The 20784-nt window shown below is 46.7% G+C and overlaps 1 long non-coding RNA gene and 1 pseudogene across 5 annotated transcripts in view; one reads left to right on the top strand and one right to left on the bottom strand.

Annotated features, from left to right (window-relative positions):
• LOC149360964 (uncharacterized) overlaps positions 1 to 20784 on the top strand; it is a 92683-nt gene that overhangs the window by 33266 nt on the left and 38633 nt on the right. The window lies entirely within an intron of this gene.
• On the bottom strand, positions 15000 to 19816 carry LOC149360966 (uncharacterized; annotated as a pseudogene).

The following is a 20784-nucleotide window of genomic DNA, read 5'->3' as shown; positions in this document are numbered from 1 at the left end:
CACCTTTTTTTGTTTTAACTCTCCTCCGAAAAGAGGAGGAGTCAGCCAACGCACGCAGTTCGTTGCAGCCAGCCGTGTGGCACTTGTCGCTCTGCCATCGGCGGAGTGATACGTACTGATCGGCGAAAGGAAAGAGTCCACGCGTATTTTATTACCGTGCGTCTAATTTGCGGCTATGTAGTCTGCAACTGAAACTATTTATTCACAGAAACCTAAAAGGAACAAATAAAATCGAAAGCAAAGCCGTCACGCGACTGGCTGTAAGAAACTCCACGCGTTGGCTGGCTCCTCCTCTTTTTGGAGGCGAGTTCAAAAATAAAGGCAGGAGCCGGGATGTTTAATTCAATTTCATAGGGATTTAATAGGGAATAATTTCGCCGCACAGGACGATAGTTCGAAGTTTCTAAGAATGTTTGGAGATTGTAGATCAAGTACCCGTGGTAAAAAGACGATTTCAGATTCCTCTTTAGTGCGCCTTTAAGAGGCAGAAATTTTGACTAACTCAGCATCGAAGTGGAGGATTTGAGCTTTTACAGAAAAGAAGGCAATGGGCATGGAAAAGAGGCTGCATACTTCCAATCTAGGATGGGTTATCTCAGAGCCTTTTTTCCAGCCCATGAGCTGGCATAGCTTTCTGAAGGCGAAGTCCATTGGAGTGTCATACACATTTCTTTTTTTGTTTAATTTTTGACTTCACAGTTGTCATTTTCCATAAAACAAATGTGAAAAAATGCTGGTAAATGGCACCTTAGTCAAAATAAAAATGAAAAATAGGCTTGGCCATGGCATGTAATGCAAAGACAAGGTAACCGATGGTTGTTAACGGTAACTGACGGGATATGTAGAGAAGGCAAGTGTAGCAGGGGATGGCAGAAAGTTAGGCGGGCGGATGAGATCAGGAAGGTTGCGGGTGTAAGGCAGTCGACACTGGCACAGGACACGGTTAATTGGAGAGAGATGAGAGGCCTTTGCCCTGCAGTGGGCTGCTGCTGCTAATGAGTTGTATTTTGTGCAAAAGAAGCGACAGATCAGTACTAATAGGTGGGCAGCAAATGCTTGTCGGAGAATGCACGCATGGCGAGAAAAGCGAGTTATTGAAATTTGCGAAGTGGCAGTTGTTAGTTTCTGGCCACGGAATTTAAAATGGCATAAGCACAGGACAATGCAGAAGCAGTGCCAAGGCTAATGCTTGGCTTGAAAGAAACAGTATATGCATGGGGAGGTGCCACAATTTCAGCAGGTGTCTGCTGCACATGACATTTTATTCAGGCTGAATGTCAACTCAGTTTCGCACACTGGAATTTGCATGCAACAGTAGCTTGGAAGTAGTTGACCACGATATGCGCTGTGTTGGCAAGGCTGTAGTAGTATTGAAAAAAATGAAACCTGTGAACTGTTGCTATGAATAATGCCAATCCCTCAGGGAAAGTGGCAGTGAGTGCATTCGCAAGCGCATTGTCTTGGTTGCTATGCGGTTTTGAGATCGGGACTTTATGCAGGTCACCGTCGTGATGTAGCTAGCGATTGCTTGGTGAAGTCACTGTGGTTGACGTATGTTATGACATGTACCAGAAGGTGTCACAGTGGTGGGCCAATGAGTGGCGCTAGTCTTATGTGGGTGTCTTTTTTGACCTTAAGATTTTCCTACTCTTTGACATGCCTGGTTGATAGATGCCGCACATTTGCACGAACTTCTCAACACTCCTAAAGCCCACTGGCCTGTAGAATTCTTTCAAGAATAGGGCATTCGTTCTATTAATGCCCAGATGTCCCAGCTGTCCACCTCTGTGGCACTGTTTTAGGATGCTTTTGGGAAGAAAACTTGACCGATCCCTTCCTGGCATGGCGTGCGCAGTTGCGACTGGCTTCCTGGTCTCCTTTCATCAAGCCTAGAAATCCGTCTTAAGTGGGGAGTCACTAGGGAAACTTAATGTTTCATTCTAGGATATGGGGTACACATCGTGTCCACACAAAAGCAGTCTCTCTATCAACCACCACATCAGTTCCTCATAAGTCAACTAGGCCACGATTTCTCAAGCTTTTGAATGATGTAGAGTCGCCGTCGCAGCTTTAGCTCCTCCCTTTTTAACCAAGAGTCTTCCACGCAGGAGTCGGTCATGGCATGGGGGGAGCAAGCACCGGTCTTCCCAGCCAGTTTTCAGAGGTAGAACTCCTGTGTGGAAGAAGAAATCCGAGGAGCCCGTTGGCTGTGCCTACCCCTGCACGAGGTTGCCAATTTGTTAGCGGTTCGAGAATCTGCACCAATAGGTCCGAGTTCCTTGGGCTTCACTGATACTCCCCAGAAGAAAACCTTTAGAGCAGCACCACCGCCTGTGCTGCTTTTCTGTATATTGCTTGGCTTGAGGCCGTTGCACTGGGGCTGTGTTGTGGACAGCCATGGGGCCAGGTGCAGCAAACCAAGCTGCTTAATAGCTGTTTGAAGGCAACCGCACTGAAGTGTATGAATCACTGGACAGTGTTCTTAGTCCTATGTTCAGGAGGCCCTGTCCACCTGCCTCCAAAAGAGGTCATTGAGAACTCCACGTTGGCAGCTTTATGCCTGGTTGCACGCTCTTCATGTCATGCCTGGCCTTGAACTCTTCTGCGAGGTTGGTGATGGAGGATCCTCCAAGTTTTTTCCTTTTCTTTGTCGGAAGAACTGCATTTCCTCAAACTTGTCATAAGTGTGAACCGAGTGGTTCAGCGAGTTTGGATTCACAAGCTTCATCCAGTGAACTTGCTGTTGCTACGTCTAAGCAATGGCCTCCGCTGCTTTTGCTGCCACACCTGGCAGATTGCTTCTCGGCAGAAATACGCCCATTCTCTTTCCTTAATAACAAGTACACCCGTGTGCGCAGAAAGCAGTGGAGCAGCTTGTTCGGAATGTTGTGCGCACAGGTATTTTGGGAGGCACAACTTTAAGCACTGCCTTCTTCACAGCAACAACACGTGCGTGATTCTGAAGAAGTGCTTGTTTGTTGCTCAGAAAAAATGCTTCCGTTGTTTTCAAGAGCCTGAAAGCTTCTGTCGGTACAACCAGGGGCATATATGATCAGTCAAGAATGATTTCAGTTGCATCAGCCTGCTGCAATCCTTCGCTGGCATCGCAGCAGCACAGGAATGGCAAGTCTTAAAATTTTTCTCCACTTTGGGCACCACATAACCACACAAGTACTCGAAGGCCCCCTCGTCATCTACAGTGAAGGACTCCAGCTATGCATTTGTAGGGCAAGTGATGGCTGTTGGCTGGGGTTTTGTGTGGGGCTATTAGGGTTTGGCCACAGGAATTGTGCTAAGGATGCACTCTGTAGTGCACACGTGAAATCCTTAGGCTTTGGCACTGGATTACGGACCCGAATTGTTGAATAGAAGTTTTCGAGGGCATCTCGGCTGAGACAAGAAAATAGTAAAAAGTTAAATCCGTGGTTCCTGTAAAGTTCGTCCTGAATTTCGAGGGCTGATCTTGTTGACAAAAGAACACCGGTCTGAACAGGCTTCCATGCACCCCCTTTAGTGCCGATTGAGGTGCTTTGGAATAGGCATATGGTGCCGTCCAGAAAGTTGATGCCATCGGGTCTCCTGTGTAGTAAGGCTTCCTTTTTTGTTCTGGATGTCATCAAACTAAACCACTTTTGCGCTTGGTCCGACAAACCAAGCAGTTATGACTGCTGTCTCATCTCAGTGCCCCATTTCCACATGATACCGGAGTGCTGCAGCAGTATCATGATGGAAGAAGGTGTATGCTGGTGCCACTTTCATCTTGTCAAAGTGGCCTGGACTGATGAATGCTTTTTTGAGTCTTGGCGCTGCTTTAAAATGAGCCCCTGATTCAAGCTCTATCACCTCTTCTATGGGTTTGAGACATACCTCATTTGTGAGGAGTTGGTTGGCCTCGACAATTTCATCTGGCAGATATATATTCTGGCCTCTTGTGAGGTGACTTCTCAAGTTTTTCAGCAGATGAGGCACATCTGCCATGAAGTGCACGCGCCGTGCAGTATCCTGCGGATGATTGATATAACACTTCGGCTGCATGCATTTGGCCACTGAAAGGCCAAAGCACCGCCATAGTGCCTGGTTGCAGGGTCTCATGTCGCCAACGATGGCATGCACGTTTATGCAGATGTTTTCACACTCTGCTATCACAGTTTCAATCTTCATTCTGATGGTAGGAACACGAAAGCTTTTTTCTGTAAATTCACGTGCGACTGTCTGCTTCCATCGTGTTGACAGCCCTCCGAGCATCATTACAAGGCCGTGTGTTGCTATACAGTCTTAAGGAAGTGTACCATTTGCAAGTGGAACTGATGGCACGCCGATGATCTGGACGGTTGATGAGTCGAAGTCTAGGCCTTTGGAGATTTGGAGCTCGTCAGTCATGAGTACGGCATGCATCTCTTCCTCAGAAAGGAGACCGATCTGAAAAGTAACGATAGGAAGAATGTCTAGAAAGCCACTCACTGCACAAAGAAGGAATACTGGAACTCGTATACACATTTTCTGCCCATGACTGCAATAAAGGACTACTTTTATATAATGACAGAAGCCAGCAGTCATCGAAACCAAGGAGCGCAGGGGATGTTCTTTTTTTGGAATTTGTGGTGTTCATCAAAGGGAGATCAATAAGGTGGTTATTTTTTAAAGGTCACTGATTACAAAGCGACAGAAAAAAACAAACAAACATGGGTTCACGAACACTAGGTACAGCTTGTTGACAGGATTCCAATACATTCGGACAGAATCTCAGCGTCATAGCAACGGTACTTGTCCTTGCAGATGGAGTAATGCCCAAGTTCCTCCCATTGTTCCAGTATACGTTTACAGCAGCCGGAGATGGTATGGGGAGATAAATCCGTTCTCCCCGCTTAAGCGCGGCTGACCTAGTTCAAAACCGCACGGACCCCACCCCGTGGTCGCGAGTGCTACCGAGCGCACACCGACCACGGCGGGCCTTGCTCTGCGGGAACAAAGGAACGACACACTGGCTGATAAAAACAAGGCATTTATTGCTATCACAACAATAACGCCAGCTAGCAACAAAATACACTGAGGAATCGAGGATATCCGACTCACCAGCACGGTTACGAGCGAACGTTCGCCCACGGTAGGGCAAGAGGGAAACTCCGAGGCCAGACGGGATGGGCTGAGGGGAACATGTTTCCACTCGAGGTCGCCCGCGGCGAAGAGCGGAGCTTTGCGCGTGAACGACCACACGCTTTCTCGGCCCTGAGCAAAAGAGAGCCAGTCTTCCCCCGCGCGCGAGCGGCAAAACACGCCATCCGTGGCGCTGGTGTCGCTGCGACGCGAGCGTCCTCCCCTGTTAGTGAACCCAACTAGAGGGAGTGCATTGCGGGGGAGCTAACCACAGTAGGGGGTGCAATGCGGGAAAGTGAACGCAGGGGACGAAGGCGTCCCCACAATGGATAGCCACTGTGTTCTTGACAGCTGAACCAACTTTAATGATTTTTTGCCGTTGTTCACCAGTCTGTAAATTTTGCCATACTGCTGAAGCTGCAGTGAACTGTGTGAAAACCAACTGTACGAACGACTAACCAAGATTTCTAGGCTCCGGGGCAGCACTTCTACTGCCTTGCTTGCACATAGTTGAATCGAGTGACACACGCGCTTGACTAGCGTGAGGTTCTCATTTTTTCGACGCAAGTGTGTGTACACAGAATTGTTCCTCCCAACCATAACATTACAGCCGTCGGTTTCAATTCCGATACACCTTATAAAATCCAGACCAACACTAGTCAAGAAGTCTAGGAGGCCTTGTGCAATCTGTTGGAAACTTGAACCCTCGAGCGTGAACAGTCCCACGAACGTGGACACCACTTTTTTCAGTGAGGTGCTGAAATAGCGAACCACAACAGCGACCTGCTTTTCATTTGCTACATCAATGCTTTCGTCAATTAATAATGAGTACTGTGTTGCGGACGGAGGGGCCGAAGAGTTGTGTGGGTCAATCAGGGCCGCAGGTCCCGGCTTTGAAGGACGATGGCGAACTCCATTAAGGAGGAAACTGTACAGAAGGTTTATTCTACATATTTATAAGCGTAAGAGGTCAGAAGTGAGAGACGATTCTGCCGCATTCGTTGTCGACTTTTACACCCTGCTTGTTCCCCTAATTCCCTAGGTTGAGGACGCCCACACCGGAGTGGGAGGGGCCTAGAACTTTCACTTGTGCGCACAAACACAACACCGCACTTAGTGTCACGCCCCCGTCACATGTTGAGTCTGAGGGAAAGAAGGTTGCCGTCGAGGCGTCGACTGCGGTAGGGGGTGTTTTCCGGCCAGCCAAAGGTTCCCGCGGGTGACCGACATTTGTTGTTCATCAAATGACACCCACCGCTCATGGCCGGAACGCGAGGTCACGAGAAAGGCCAGAAAGTGCTCCCTTGTCCTTGGAGATGTTCGAATGATGCCCGCCAGCTCGTTGCGGTGCTTGGCACGCCAAAGAGCCACAGGAAACGAAGCCCTTTGTTCCCCGGCACGCTCACAGCAGTTGGGGAAGATAACGTCTGCCTCGCCGCGGTGGCGCGGTGGTGTTCGACACGTGCAGGCACTTCGGAAAGGGGGTCTGGTTTTGCTTGAACTTCAGCCCTTTCGTTTTGGTCCTGCACGCCGACCGGACAAAGTACATAATTGGAATCAGCTGTCACTGGGTCCTCTGTGTGGATCATGATGGCAGGCTTGGGGCAACGGTCGCCGAGTAGAGACCAGGTACTCTCAGCCACCCAGGAGACATGTGTGCTGGGTGCTTCCGTCGCTGCTTAGCCTTCGCTGTGCCTTGCTTAACGACGGCCCACGTCTGGTAGTAATTTCTCCCAGACCCGTGTTCTCCGACCTTACCCACCGTATCTTGCTTCACGATGACACACGTCTGGAAGTAATTCTTTCCAGGCCCGTGTACTACGATCTTAACAACTGCGAGGCGCCTATATCCTTCACGAGGTCCTCAAGCAGCAACGGGCAAGAAATTTTGTTATTAGTGCTGCACATTTTCTTCTGTACAGCTTTACCTCGCACGCCGTGGACGACTGTAACACCTCGCCGAGATGATCCACAGAGATGATAGTGGCATGATTCGCTGAGTAAGATGCCAGCTTGAGCTCCAATTCTGGCGTTGTCTTTGGAGGCGATGATTTGGTGAAGCCCATGGTTGTCAGACGTGCACTGGAAAGGGGCCAGGAGTTTTTCGCGTGTTTTTCTGTTGCCATGTGCTGAACAAGGTTGGCATGATGAGCGCTGATTTCACACTTGCAATACTTGCATACTGCTTTTTTATCGTCTCCGGGGACTGGGCGTAACCAGTCCTTGAGCTGCGTTTCCTTTTCCCACTTTACGATATCGTTTGCCATATTTCCACCACTTCGAAGCCGTTTTGCACAAAGAACACCGGCAACACACTACGGCTAAACGACCACGAGTGTTGGCAAGGCATCAAAATATTTGTGAATGGATAGGGACAGTTTCTTACTTTGTGACTCCTGTTGCTATCGCATATATTTAACAACAAACGTGCATGATGGGCATCAAAATAACAATATTTGCAGGAAAAGTGCGAGTAAGCCTAAAAAAACGCGACAAGCGATTGTAAAAATTTACAAGCGACACGGTAAAAAAAGAAGATTACATTTGCTTATATTAAGCGGAACTGGCAACCCTGGTTGCTGGCAGGCAAGCTTTCCAGTCCTTATGATGCTCACTGTACATAGCTCTTAGCATGCGCTTCAAAACCAAATGCCATGCTTCAACGCTCTTGCTCCGAGGGTGTCTGACACAGCTGTGAACTGTGTGTGTCCCGCATTTTTCCAAGAAGGTAGTAGTCAGTACGTTCATGAAAACGCTTCCCTGATCGCTTTGTAACTCAGCTGGAAAGCCAACATAGGAAAACATCGACAGTAGCCCGTCTAAAATACCCACAGAGTTCACTTCCTTGAGCGGCAATGCCTTGGGGAACTTGATCAAATGCCTCGGGGAAACTTGGTCGCCAGACAGATCATAGTTAGTATGAAGCGGTAGCCCCACGGAGTCACCAGTAGCGGACGAACTATGTCCACCACCAAACGCCGATAGGGTTCGCTAATCAAGAGCACCAGCTTCATCCGAGCCTTCCTGAAATCCCCTGGCTTTTCGACACGCTGACAAGTGTCGCAGTACTTTACAAACTGCTCGCCATCCTTGAAGCAACCAGCCAATAAAACTCCTCTAAATGCCTAGCTTTAGTTTTCTTCACTGCAAGGTGGCAAGACTAGCCCCCACAATGGCACAATTTAAGGATGCCTGTGGGGTATTTCTGTAGCACTACGAGCTGACCAAACTGGATCCCTTTTGATTTCTTGTACTGTCAGCACAACACCCTGTAACGGTAACGAATAGAGATGTTTTTCTTTGCTACACTTTCTTCACCGGTCTGGCTGGATAAATCTCGAGGTGTAACGTCTGCCGCCTGCTTGGCTGCAGTCATGTCTCTGTCGACTTTAGCCAGATCTAAAAAGGGTTACAAGCGTGGTTGCGTGACATTTGACTCGACCTCCACCGAGTCGCCTTGCTACTCGGCACCCGGTTCCTTGCGCTCAGTGTTGCATCTGTCCCTGTCGTGAGCCTCTCCACTGGTCTCAGAAGCATCGCTACCTCTGGTTCCCCTGCCTGACCCGTTGTGGAAGAACCTTCATTCTTCCTTCAGCTACAATCTCGCAAGCCTTTGCACGAGTGAGCGCTTGGACTGTTCGGTCGCCGAAACTACGACCCTCTTCCTGGAGCATCTACTCCGACCGATTTGAAAAGCGGTACGGAAATTGCTCCGGCAAATTCCGTAATACTGCTGCCTCCGTTTCCAGAACGCCAAACAGGCCCTCTATTCCAACTCGTGCGACCGGCAAGCATGCACTGTTCTCTTCGGCCACCTGCTTAGTCCAGGCACATTCCCCAGTAAAGTCAGCTGCACTCACGTACGTGGGGTGGATTACGTCGATTGTGGCCGCGGAGTCCCTGAGAACCCGGCAAGGCTTGCCATTTACTTCCATGTCTTTCAGGTATGGCTTGAGCTGGTGCATGTTCTCATCGCCCGCCTCCAGCAGAGAGAAAACGACTTTCTGCTTCCTGCAAGCGTTGGCGAAGTGACCAGGCTCATGACATCGGAAACACAGATTTTCTTTATTTGGTTCCAAGAGCCGTACCCCTCTATTTTTCGAGTGCCATTTTAGGATCCCCTGTATTGAAAAATACTGTATGAATTTTAAACTGGAACTGCATACCACGTTATTGTTCTGGATTTGCGGTACTCGATTTTTCTGGAATACAGGAAATTCCTATATGCACCGGAATATCCACAAAGCTGGAATAAAGATGAAAGCAGTGTTTACTTCTTTAGCCCGCATTAAGCAAAGTAAGTGCCACTGTAACTGTTGCAAAATACAAGCACTGCCGTGATGAATGAGCTATGTATTAAGTGACGTCAATGCATGTGAAAAAAACCTGAGGTGGTCAAAATTTATCTGGAGTTTTCCCAATACAGTACCGCTTTACCATTTTCTTCGTTCAATTCCTAACCAATCCTTTAATGAGTGCAAATATACTCAGCCTGTAAAGGTAGCTCAGTGTGCTTTACTTATGCAGTTTTGCATAAGCGTAGCAGGGGGCGGCAGAAAGTTAGGTGGGCGGATGAGATTAAGAAATTTGCGGCGATACGGTGGCCGCAACTTGCAAGGACAGTGTTAATGGAGAGTCATGGGACAGGCCTTTGCCCTGCAGTAGGTTAGCATAATGAAATTGTAAACACTGACTGACAGTATGCAACAATGGCTAATAAAACAGTGGCCTTCCATATCTGCTGTTACATGCAGGGCACGTGAGCTTAATTAAATTTTTAGTTCACTTCAGTGTAAAAATAAAACTAATACGGGTTCTGGTGAGTTATTAATAATTATTCACATCAGTGAACAGCACCTTCGTACTCAGAAAGGAAGTTCGAACAGTCCAAAGAAGATTAACAGCCTTATGTAGCTGCACATCACATTAAGCTTTACATGCATAAACAGTGCTAGTCATATTAGCTTGGTAGCATGCCAGCCTGCTAAGCATTGCCTTAACTGTGTGTCATTTTCTTCTGACTTTTCCAGCAACATGAATTGTAGGCAGTGCCCCTCAAACTAATTTAATGTGAAATCTTTGCTGAAGTCCAGTCTACTTTTGCAGAAAAAAACTGCATTGATACTTCACACAATAAAAGAGGTCACAATTATTCCAACCATTATTCAAAAATTCTTTCACAACTAAGTCCTCGAAAACAGTGAACAGCTCTAAAATCTCTGTAATAGAATGGCTGCAGCTGCACAGCTTAGCATACTATGTTCACGGACGGACATCAAGCGATGATGAACTTGCAACAATGTCACAATTACATAACAACATACATACCACACAAATCTAGCCCCGACCACTTGTCGGGTTTTGATGGAGCCAGGCTGAACTTCGGTGCTAGGAGTGACAGTGCTTGCACACCTTTGCATCCCTCCTTCTGCCAGGTGCACTGCAATAGAGGCATCATTTATAGCATTAGTGTAACGGTTAGTGGTAACTTATATGTTCATTAAACCACATAATGGCAGCACACATGCTCAGAAAACAACAGGAATATTTTGAAAATGAGAAACTATGACTTTTTATTTCAAATTTTATCCATTGCAGTGCTTGCCACATATTTATAAGAGGCATAATTGACACAGTGCACTGGCACAGTAAGCCTAGACAAACTTCTACAGCACAACGGTCAATTACCAGTGAATTGTCACTGAGTGCCTAACATAACTAACATATTTTCTAACAGCTACTGCAGAAAGAAGAACTATACTGTTACTGCTTACAGGATTGACAGCATTCATAACAGAATTTTTTTTTGTCAACAGATTACCGCAGTGCAACCAAAATCCTTATTGTTCATAACATAAGAGCTTAGAGACTAGCGTATTCTTCAATTCAGTGTCTTAGGGTGATATCAAACCTAAAGTCTCACTCTCTCACAAGGATTGAGCGCTGAATTGAGCTAAGAGGAATAGAAGAGCACAAAAAGAGGTGACATAGACTGTACGCTTTTGTGAGTTAATGTTTGGCCACCAACTAGCCCCGACCTTTGCGCTAGTGAAGAGAACTAAACAAGTTCACTTTTCACCATTAGTTCTCAGCCTGAGTGAAGAGCCAGTTACATATCAACTTAGCACCATTAGCACGCTCATCTTGCCATTCGAATGCAGTAATACCCGTGCCACATGGCCAGATTTAATGCCATTAAGTGCTTACTGCCTTAAGTTTTAATGGCATTCGTGGGGTGCCACACGCATAAATTTAATGGTATTAGCCTCACTGCCATTCACGGCCTGTTGAGTTCACCACAACTCATTCGCTCGTGCAATGCATACTCTCGTTCCCATTCCACGCGCAGAAAAGCATGAGTAACAACTTCCTAACCAGTAGCAAAAGGTTAATTCGTCACTCTGTCAGATGAAGCATCTGTATATGCCGCGTTTTAAATGCGAAGAGCGCCATTTTAACCAGCCTTATTGACAGGTACTCTCGACTTGTGTGCTGACATGCCAGTTTATGGCTACTTTTTCGACTTGTAAAGCAAGAACAGCCTTATTTTCTGGAAAATCATTTTTACATTACAATTGAACAACATTCCCGATATATTGTGCTCCTTAGCTCTGTTTACGTTAAGATGGCACTTTTGACTGCCTGGCAAGCGTTATCGTCAGCCTTACTTTCGTTAATGGCATTAAATGTGGATGTTTAGCACCAACTCCGAAAATAATGGCATTAACAAACTTAAGGCCTTTAAGCATTTACTGGCATTTCTTGTGCGTGTGCGGCATGGGTATAAAACTGCTAGCATGATAGGTCACTCTCTGGGTTTGCAAAGAATATTGCAAGGTGTGTGCGAAAATGGCCGCATGCTAGGAAACACAGAGCACAATTGAGCTGCTAATTTCTTGCCTATGAATAAATAAATTTCACGTTTACTCTTTTATCGTTTGCTTTCTACTTCCGGGTAAAGAAAATTGACGCCATTCATTCACAAAAAAAAAGAGACCTGGCAGGAGGAGTTGCCTCCTCCTGCCAGAATCAGATACAGTGCTGCGGTAGATGTGAGCACTGCATGTAGTACGTGCCACGGAAGCGCGCGCACACTAATTTGCTTGCCCTTTTCTGAACAGAGACTATGCTTTGGACTTACTTGACTGAATGGTCGTGAGCAGGGACAAATACTTGGCGTTGAAGAGACGACCTGCAATGTCCTTTCGCACAGGAGACGAAGGATCAGAACCTGCACCGAAAGAAAGGAGGAGAAAGACGCTTGGAGATTGCGCCGCTGCAATCGTGTGTTGTACACGATTAGGCTCCCTCCTGCCACACGCGACTGGCTCAAAACAAGAAATAGCAACAAGTAGTGGCTCGCGCACACAACCCATGATAAAGCATCTTTACTGAATACACCATAATTTGATGGCAGGAAACAACCTGTATGACCAAACGAAAAGGTCACTTACTTGTACGGTTTAAATTGGACGTGAAGAATCTGTACAATGAGCTGCGCCGCGACAATCTGGCATGCGCTGTTTCTTTCAGACGTTGACTCTTTCGCGAAGATGTCGCTCACTGCAGCGTCACACATCGATCAAGCTTGCACGATGAAGTAATCGCTGAACACAACCGAACACGAAACACACACAGGCCCGTACAACACGAAAAGAGGAACGTGCACCGCGACTCGCACGCACGGCACCCAGCAAAAGTACAAGCAAACAGCGGCTTCGTCTTCTCTAGGGAGCAAATAGCCAATCCAAATAGACAAGGACATGACCTGAAGAGAGAAGGGAGAAACCATAGAGCTGCTACAAACCATTACTTCGTGCCATAGAGGAATTACAGAGGAAGTTTTCCTTCCTCCGTGCTTCGTGCCTTGCTTTTGTTTGGCCGGACCCCGCGCTTCCCCTCTTTCCCTTTTCTCCGCTGACGGAGAGAACGTCTGCATTCGCAGTAGTGTTCCAAGGTCAAGCCGCCCGCGTGCAGGGCGACAGCCTTTGGTCCTTGCAATGCGCTGGTTGCTTGCATTCTTGTTGCATGCAAACACAACGTCCCGGCTAGTACTACTCATGTCAAACTTCAATAGCTTCCAGGCGGCTTCTTGGGCCGACATCTCCATGGCATTTATCATCTGGACACCCAACTTTCGAAGAGCTTGTTTGTACGAAAGTTCGGCCTCTGGGTTCTCGTCAGTTATGTTCTTAATGGCTTGGCTCAGATACGAAACACCCCATTAGCCTTGTTCATGTATTCAACCATGTTTGTGGTGCAAGCATAAACATCAAGTATGACTTGAAGGTCCGCATTAAATCCCAAGACAGAGGCTATCACGTGTTAAACGGGTTCACCTTACACCGGTCTAAACCGCGTTTAAGCAGAAGTGTCGGGCAGGCGAGGATCGTACGGATTATTGTCTCGTATTCTGCATAGTCGTGAATCCCATGATATTGCCGCATGGCTTCCATATCCGGGTAAACCGTCGTGTCTAACGCTTCATGGAAGGCGTCTCGTTTGGCCTTCAAACGCCTAAAGCGCTTAAGAGCTTTGGCATCATCGGTCTCTGGAGCACCGAGTGGTGTAGGCACCTTGATATTAGGCATCGGCCAAAACGGTGCGTGAAACCGGCACGTTTTGCGGTTACCCTTGTAGAAGGCGTGAGTATGCTGATGCTCTTGACATCTAGGCCTATCAAGTGCCACATGATCCAACACTCAGAAGTTGTTCAGCCATGGCCATGGTAAGTGGCATGTTGTTGTCAACCTCTTCGTCGGGCGCCTCGTTCAACCAAAGTATCAGATGCTCATGTGCACTTCCCCTATGTTGAAACTCTATGCGTTTGAAGTATTCAGCCACGTGGTTGGGCTCGAACAGCCTTATACGCTTATTAGACAGAATGGATATTATCACCCTCACCATGTGTTCAAAGTGAATTGCGCAAGGGGCCGGATCATCGTTCACAAGTGTTGCGGTGTACTGGCGCTCCATCTCATTGACATCAATGTTTACATCAGCCGGCGTGACCTTAAAGCGTTGCAGCAAATCGAGAGGGTTAGGCCCGTGCACTTCAGATGCCAACAGTCGGAAACACGGTAGTCTTGCCGAGCTGGCGAATCATGACAAAGAGCTCCGATTTACGCATGTGCCAATACTGCATTGTGTTAGGCACGCCATCCATGAACGCCATGTTTCGTTCAATCATCTGCGTAACCTTCTCGGGATTCTCAGTGTCAGCCTGTGTCATTTTGTTTGTCTCTCCCTTGTTTCGGAACATGATGTTCATGTGCCCACATACCCGGTGATGGATAATCTTCATCGCCATGTACAGCATGTGCATCGGTAGAGCACCTCGCCTGTCGCTGCGTCGAATCTCAGATGAAGCCATTGTGAAGGGGATGGGTTTGGCCTCCGGGCAAATGTTCCTGGCATGCCCAAGGTAAATCTCAGGGAACGACAACTCTTCGGCATGCGTGTCGTACAGAATGCTCAACGGACTTTTTCCTTCACCTGGTGCCATCGTTAGAGTGAAATCCTCATCGTACACCATCGTGTGTTGGTCCAGAGTCAAGGCGACGCCTTCCGCTAGCGGATCCGACAAGTCAATGAAGTCGTCACACTCTTCCATCACCCTTTCGCATTGCCTCGCTACATAACGTCTACAGTTTTGCCACGTCAATGTTGATGTCATAATGGCGGTACTGCAGCAAATCCCGAAGGACTTCGACCCACGGCAAGAGGACAGCTCGCGAAACCTCGTCTGCCAAATACAGTCTTTGCAAACATGCTTTTCTTGATGTTTACAAAGACCAAGCGCTGGTCTTTGACATTTCTCGACAGTTATCTTAGCATTTTGTCAGTCTCAACGGGAACGTTGAGGATCGGGCCTTTGATCCCATACTGCCCGTTCCTCCAATTCATCAGCCACCTAATCTGCACAAAAGGTATACGCGGCAAAATGAGTCATTTGGTCACACTGTTAAAAGGTGGTAAACCGGGAGGCATTGGGGGGGTAACGATACCCATTTGATGCGCTGTACAGCGGGATCTTCTGCTCCTTCAAACTGCCATGACACGCATTGCAAACCTTAACGCTTCACAACGTCTCATCATCCCACTCGGGATAGGCAAAACGAAGAGTTGAATGCATGAGTTCAGTCACCGGTGTCAAATCATTCTTGTGCCAGTCTCGCACACACCACACACACGCCACCAAACGGATTGTTTGTGAAGTGGCGTTGAAACTCTCGTGTAGCAGACTCACCCTCGCTCAGTCTTATCGCAAAGTCAACCTTTGGAAGTCGATCAGTGTCTTCTTTGGATGCCTCACCGTCGGTGGCTAAACGTGTCTTTCTAGCTGCATCGCTCTTCCGTATCTTTTCGAGCCGTTCTGCACATTGTTGCTCAGTTTCTTCAGCACATCGTTTCTTGTTTCGTTCCACCTTCTGAGCCTGGCTTCCTTCAATGATGCAGAACTCGACTCGGTATCTCCGTCGTAAAGTCTCTGTCGGAGACTAAGCGGCCCCGTCTAGCTGCGTCATCTCTGCAACACTTCTCAAGGCGCTTGGCACGTTCTTCTTCGGTCTCTTCTGCACGTCGCCGCCGCATATGCGTTTTCATTCCAACGCTGGTCTCTGGCTTCCTCCAGCCGAGCAGACTCGTCCATCTCTAGCCGGGGCTGCACCACCAAACGCCTCTTTTATACAAACGCGTCGCCTCCTGTCCGCTGTATTGTGCATGCGCAGCTGGCGGAGTGCCGGCACCGACACGGCCGCCGCAGCCACGCTAACCGCACGAAGTGCCAGGCAAGGCGAGGCCCCGTCCCAGCTGCGGCGGCTGCCATGACAACGGCTATGCTCTCCCGCACCGACGCGGCTGAGGCGCAGCCACGCTGATGGCTTGGAACCAGGCGTAGTGAAGGTATCGCTTCAAAAATACACCAAATTTTCTTACCTTCCGAGCTGAAGGGGTGGCGGAAGGGCACAGCTTGGCTCATCACTATCAGCATCATCATCTGATGTGAATGCTGATGTGAAGTCCGATTGAACTTCTTCTGAGGCCATACTCCTAAGTTCAAAGAAAGTGCTTCGAAGTAACACACATGACAAAATTTGGAGAGGCACTCCATTTGAAGAAGACAAGCTTCAGGAGATGGCCTATGTTGGATTTGCATGGGAAGCACGACGGTGCCCTTGAAGCAACACACCTTTCAGGAGGTGGAGCAGTGTGTGCACATTTGATGTCATCTGTGCACTGCCATACAAGCATTCAGTCATTACTACAAACTCTGTAAGCTTCGAAGTGCTGGTATCGACATCCTCAGCAGTTATAGATGTCTCGCATAGCATATATAGGTCTGTACTAAAAAGTTCAAAATGTTTATAGTATTGCTCTGGCAGCACATCCTGCAAGCAAGGTAGGCAGTAATAAAAAATCCAGCACTGCCACTCAGCTGCCTTCCAATACTTGCGGAGTTTTAGTGCACATGGTGGCATTTTGAAACACTGGGATGGCTTAAAACCACAGAGCTGCTCACTTACTATGGACTGCTGTGTGGGATCTCCAATATAATATTGTTCAACAACACCCGACAACCGCAGTTCAGTGAACTGCCGAGCAACACCAAGCAGTGCACAGTGCATATAGTCTGGATTAGAACTCCAGACTACATCAAACCCTGGCACATTAACAAGCAGCGAGGGACCCTTTACACCGCGAACTGTGCGCTTGGTTAATGCAGCTTCCTTCATGTCTTTCAGCATTCCCAGCTCTGTGCGGTCCTCAATGACACCCGCGCTGGCTAGATATTTTACACACCCTGAAAAATTAATAAGACTGCCAGTTAAAAAGATCACAATAGCTGTTTAGCTTACCATTAACACAAACACTTGGGCGAAGACACCATGAACAGCCAAAATAGCCATTGTACTGCAGGACATTCTGCATTGCAGCCCTTGCAGGAACATCTGCCACACAGCTAATGCAGTACACCTAGAAGAGAAACCATGGTGGGTCAACAGCGCATGAAAGACAGGACAAAATGAAGACAGGAAAACATATGCCTAAAAGCATGTAACTGCCATCATCAGTGCTTATCCCATAAATTTATTAGTATGCCAGGCAAAGTAGATTTGAGTAGACCATTCAGAAGAATGCCAACTTTCACGCAGTTTTTGTACAATATTTTTTTAACAATAGCCGAGTTGCCTGAATAATTTTGCAAGTTAAAGCAGAGGTTGTTCAAGCTCTCATTGCTATATGCGTTGAGGAATCGCAAACACGTGCCTTTTGCATTTTTAGATAACAGTACTTTGATTTCTTGTAAGGACAAGAAAAATCTTACGAAACTCACTTTGCACTTTACTGTTACATCCCTAGCCTTCCAAGTGATGCCTTCTTCGGCCACTTTGTCCATTTGAACACGGAAGGCATGGAGAAGCAATGTCATGTTCGGGTGCTTGCTGCCGTACCACAAAAGTGGCAGAATGATGGGCCGCCATCTTACGAAAGGTGGCAACTCGTTGATAGTTTACCTGTACTGGCCAAATGGCATAGTTTACCGATTTGAAAATCGGACTGCCGTCTCTGCATTTAAGGATAAAGTCAAATCGTGATGATCACAATTTAGTTTAGCACGCTGCTTGCGGTAGAACTCTCCATCAGTCAAGTCCGATTTTGATTTCCCTGTCTTGTTGTGTGAATTAAGGTTTTACAAGGATTCTGCCAGCTTTTCCCGCACAGTTTCGTCCGCGAGAACTGAGGCTAGCTGAGTTGACAGCAGCAGACCAATGAAATAGCTGCCCTCTGACGTTAAATCCCTTCGAGAATATTGTTCTCCACGCTAGAACATGCCGGTGAGATGCCCTGTCTTGCTTGCAGGTTGCCTCTTGTAGTTTCCAGCAAAGTTTGACATTTTTGGGCTATAGAAATGGAAAGCAATGTCATCGGGAAAAGCGCCTGCGAATTTCCGGAAAAGATATTTGCTGTCAGGAAGACTGCTTGTTCCCAATAGCTTGTTTTGTAGTTTCAGCAATTTTTCTATGCTTGTCCATGATAGGCCTTCAATAGCATAATCCATGATTAAAACGAGAGCGTCTCCGACGCTGAGCGAAGTTCCATTTCCTAGCGGGGTTGCAAATTCAATGAACTGTCTGCTGGAATCTGTTTGCGAATGGCCGGATCCAGAATGTCCTTTGTTGTGGTGCTCGTCATCTGTACAGTCGAGAACTTCATCTGTACAGTCCACAGAATCCTCCGGTTCCCTGAAGAGATCATGGTACGAATCAGCAGTAGCACGAATACCAGAAGCCGAAGCCTGCGTGCTCGAGGCTGTCGCACTGTTGCACTCTTCCGTTGTAATCCTATGCACTGTCGACCTCGGAATGGCCTCGTAATCCGCGGCATTTGGCTCTAGATACCGCGTCCGAGCCTTGTTTTTTTGCACGGATCATTCTCACTAGCCTTCACAAAACCACGAGACGACAACAGAAGAAATGCCAAAGACAAATTTAATAAGATGTACAAAGTGATAAGAGGCACCCTTGCATGCCAGTGCTCACTGTGCATGGGCTAGCAACCTTCTAAAGGGGTAATCACTTTCATTCTCCCCCGCCATACTATGTAATGATGGTACTGTACGTGAAGGGAACAGGTAGCAGCTTTTTTTTTTTTCGCAGTGCAGTTTTTTGCCACTGATAGGTGGCACATTCTGCCAAGAGGAAATAACACCAGTGGCTGGTGCATCCCCCTTGTAAAGCTCCAACTGTGCGTAATGGAAGCTTACCAAAGGAATGAACACCAACCCCATTGCTCCAGGCTGGTTGATTTTGCATAACAGCTTTAGTACACATTTAGCTTGAATGTCTGGAGAAAAATATTTACAAAAGACAGTGTAAATTGGCTAGCTTGAGGTAGAGCTACAAAAATTATGCAAGCAGATCATTGAAAACTTAAGCTGTTTTCAAAAGTAGGCAAGAAATAAACTTTTAAATTTCATTCAGTGCAGCAATGGGAAGGACTCCACAGTATGTTTATGACAACACAGCTGGATGTCTATAGCTGGAAATGTTGGCTAGCCTGCATTCATTTCACAGGTGATTTAACCCCGTAATGCCTAACTTATTAAATGTGATACAGAGCGTAAAAATGTGGATTTTTATTTTTGTTCGCATCAGTATGTGAACTGCTGGCAGAGGTGCTGGAGATCGAAAGATAAATTCGTGCAAATGCTAACCCTAATGGCAGAGTAGCCTGAAATTTGTGGTCATAATGCTGCTTTGACAGAGGATGGAGCAGGTTTGTGTTTTGATCCCGATCTACTGTATCCACCTGGGTATTTGCATACAGTTTTATCGACCTTCAACAATCAAAGTTTATTAAAATTACCTAAAATGAATTATGCTGTAATCACCTTTCCCTTGATAAATCTTCAATTTATTGTACTTCTCGAATAAGGCAATCTTACAGTAATTGAAATCTTGTAAATCATATTTTTTATGTTACTTTCAATTCCTGGGCATCACAGGGTTAAATAGCATATGGTTGTGTGTTGTAACCTAAGAATTACAATTCTGGAACAATAAAAATTCATTATTACCACATAACTCACTTCAAGTATGAAACTCTGACATACATTATAAGCAAAAAGAAAAAGCTTCCCTTTTAACTAAACTGACATCCACTTGCGCTTCCTTTGCTTGGGGCTGACCCCTACAAGGCTGACCTGTAGCAGGTGCATCTCTGGTTCCTTACCTTCAGGGACCCTAGCACAGCAAGGCTGATCACTCGTTGAATACCATCTTCAACTGCTTTGCAGCAGTCTTTCTTTACAAGCATGTTGAAATCCATAGGAACTGAAAGTTGACTTGACAAGCAACACTCAAATGAATAAATAATTTTCCGCCACGTCCCTCAAGCTTGTCTATGCACATCAGGTACAAAAGTGAGCAGACCACAGGATCATGTATATACACTGTTTAATCCTGTGCTCTATAGAATCTCTGTATATAGTGGCTGTCGCTGGTCTGTAAACGTCTCCGGGACGAAGTCAAGGCCCAGTTGGACCTTTTAGCCCGGATAACATTGCACTGTATAACTGGAGAATAAATAAATTGTATTAAAAATGTACATATATATGTGTTCAACTTACCAATATTAGGGCTTATTCAGAGTTGTAATGAATTATCGCAAATAAGTAACGAGGTCGAGGATTGAAGAAGTTATTTTTTAACGATTACATTAGAATCACTGCTAGCACTTAGAAGACACAAGGAATTGGACTAAAGTTTGTTGAAATAATAAACCCTGCAAATTGTGCACAGGAAATAATTTTGTGAAAGTTATGTTATCTCGCAGTGTTATCCCACTAGAGCGTGATTTCATATAATGTGTTGAACACTAATGTTCACAAAGCAGCTGCTTCCAAGATTCTGAATCCTTCATAAATTGCACACATGCTCTAGTGTACTCACCCACTGAATGTACATAAGATACGGAAACTACTCGATAGCAGCTGTCACTGCCATGCTGGCTAGCTGCTTCACGTGTGCTGTGTGCGTTAACTTCAGTCTGAAGCTCATGTGAGTGGTGCCTCAGTTTGGCTTCTGAAACTCGGCCACAAGCCAAGCTTCATGCAGCGCGAGGCTGTGGGAATCTTCCCCACAAGGAACCAAACTTTGTGTCTGCATTATATATAACACTAAAATA

Source organism: Amblyomma mixtum, chromosome 2 (genome assembly GCF_055824585.1).
Source record: "Amblyomma mixtum isolate Tamu chromosome 2, ASM5582458v1, whole genome shotgun sequence".
Taxonomy (NCBI): Eukaryota; Metazoa; Arthropoda; class Arachnida; order Ixodida; family Ixodidae; genus Amblyomma; species Amblyomma mixtum.
This window is presented reverse-complemented; position numbering and strand designations above follow the sequence as displayed.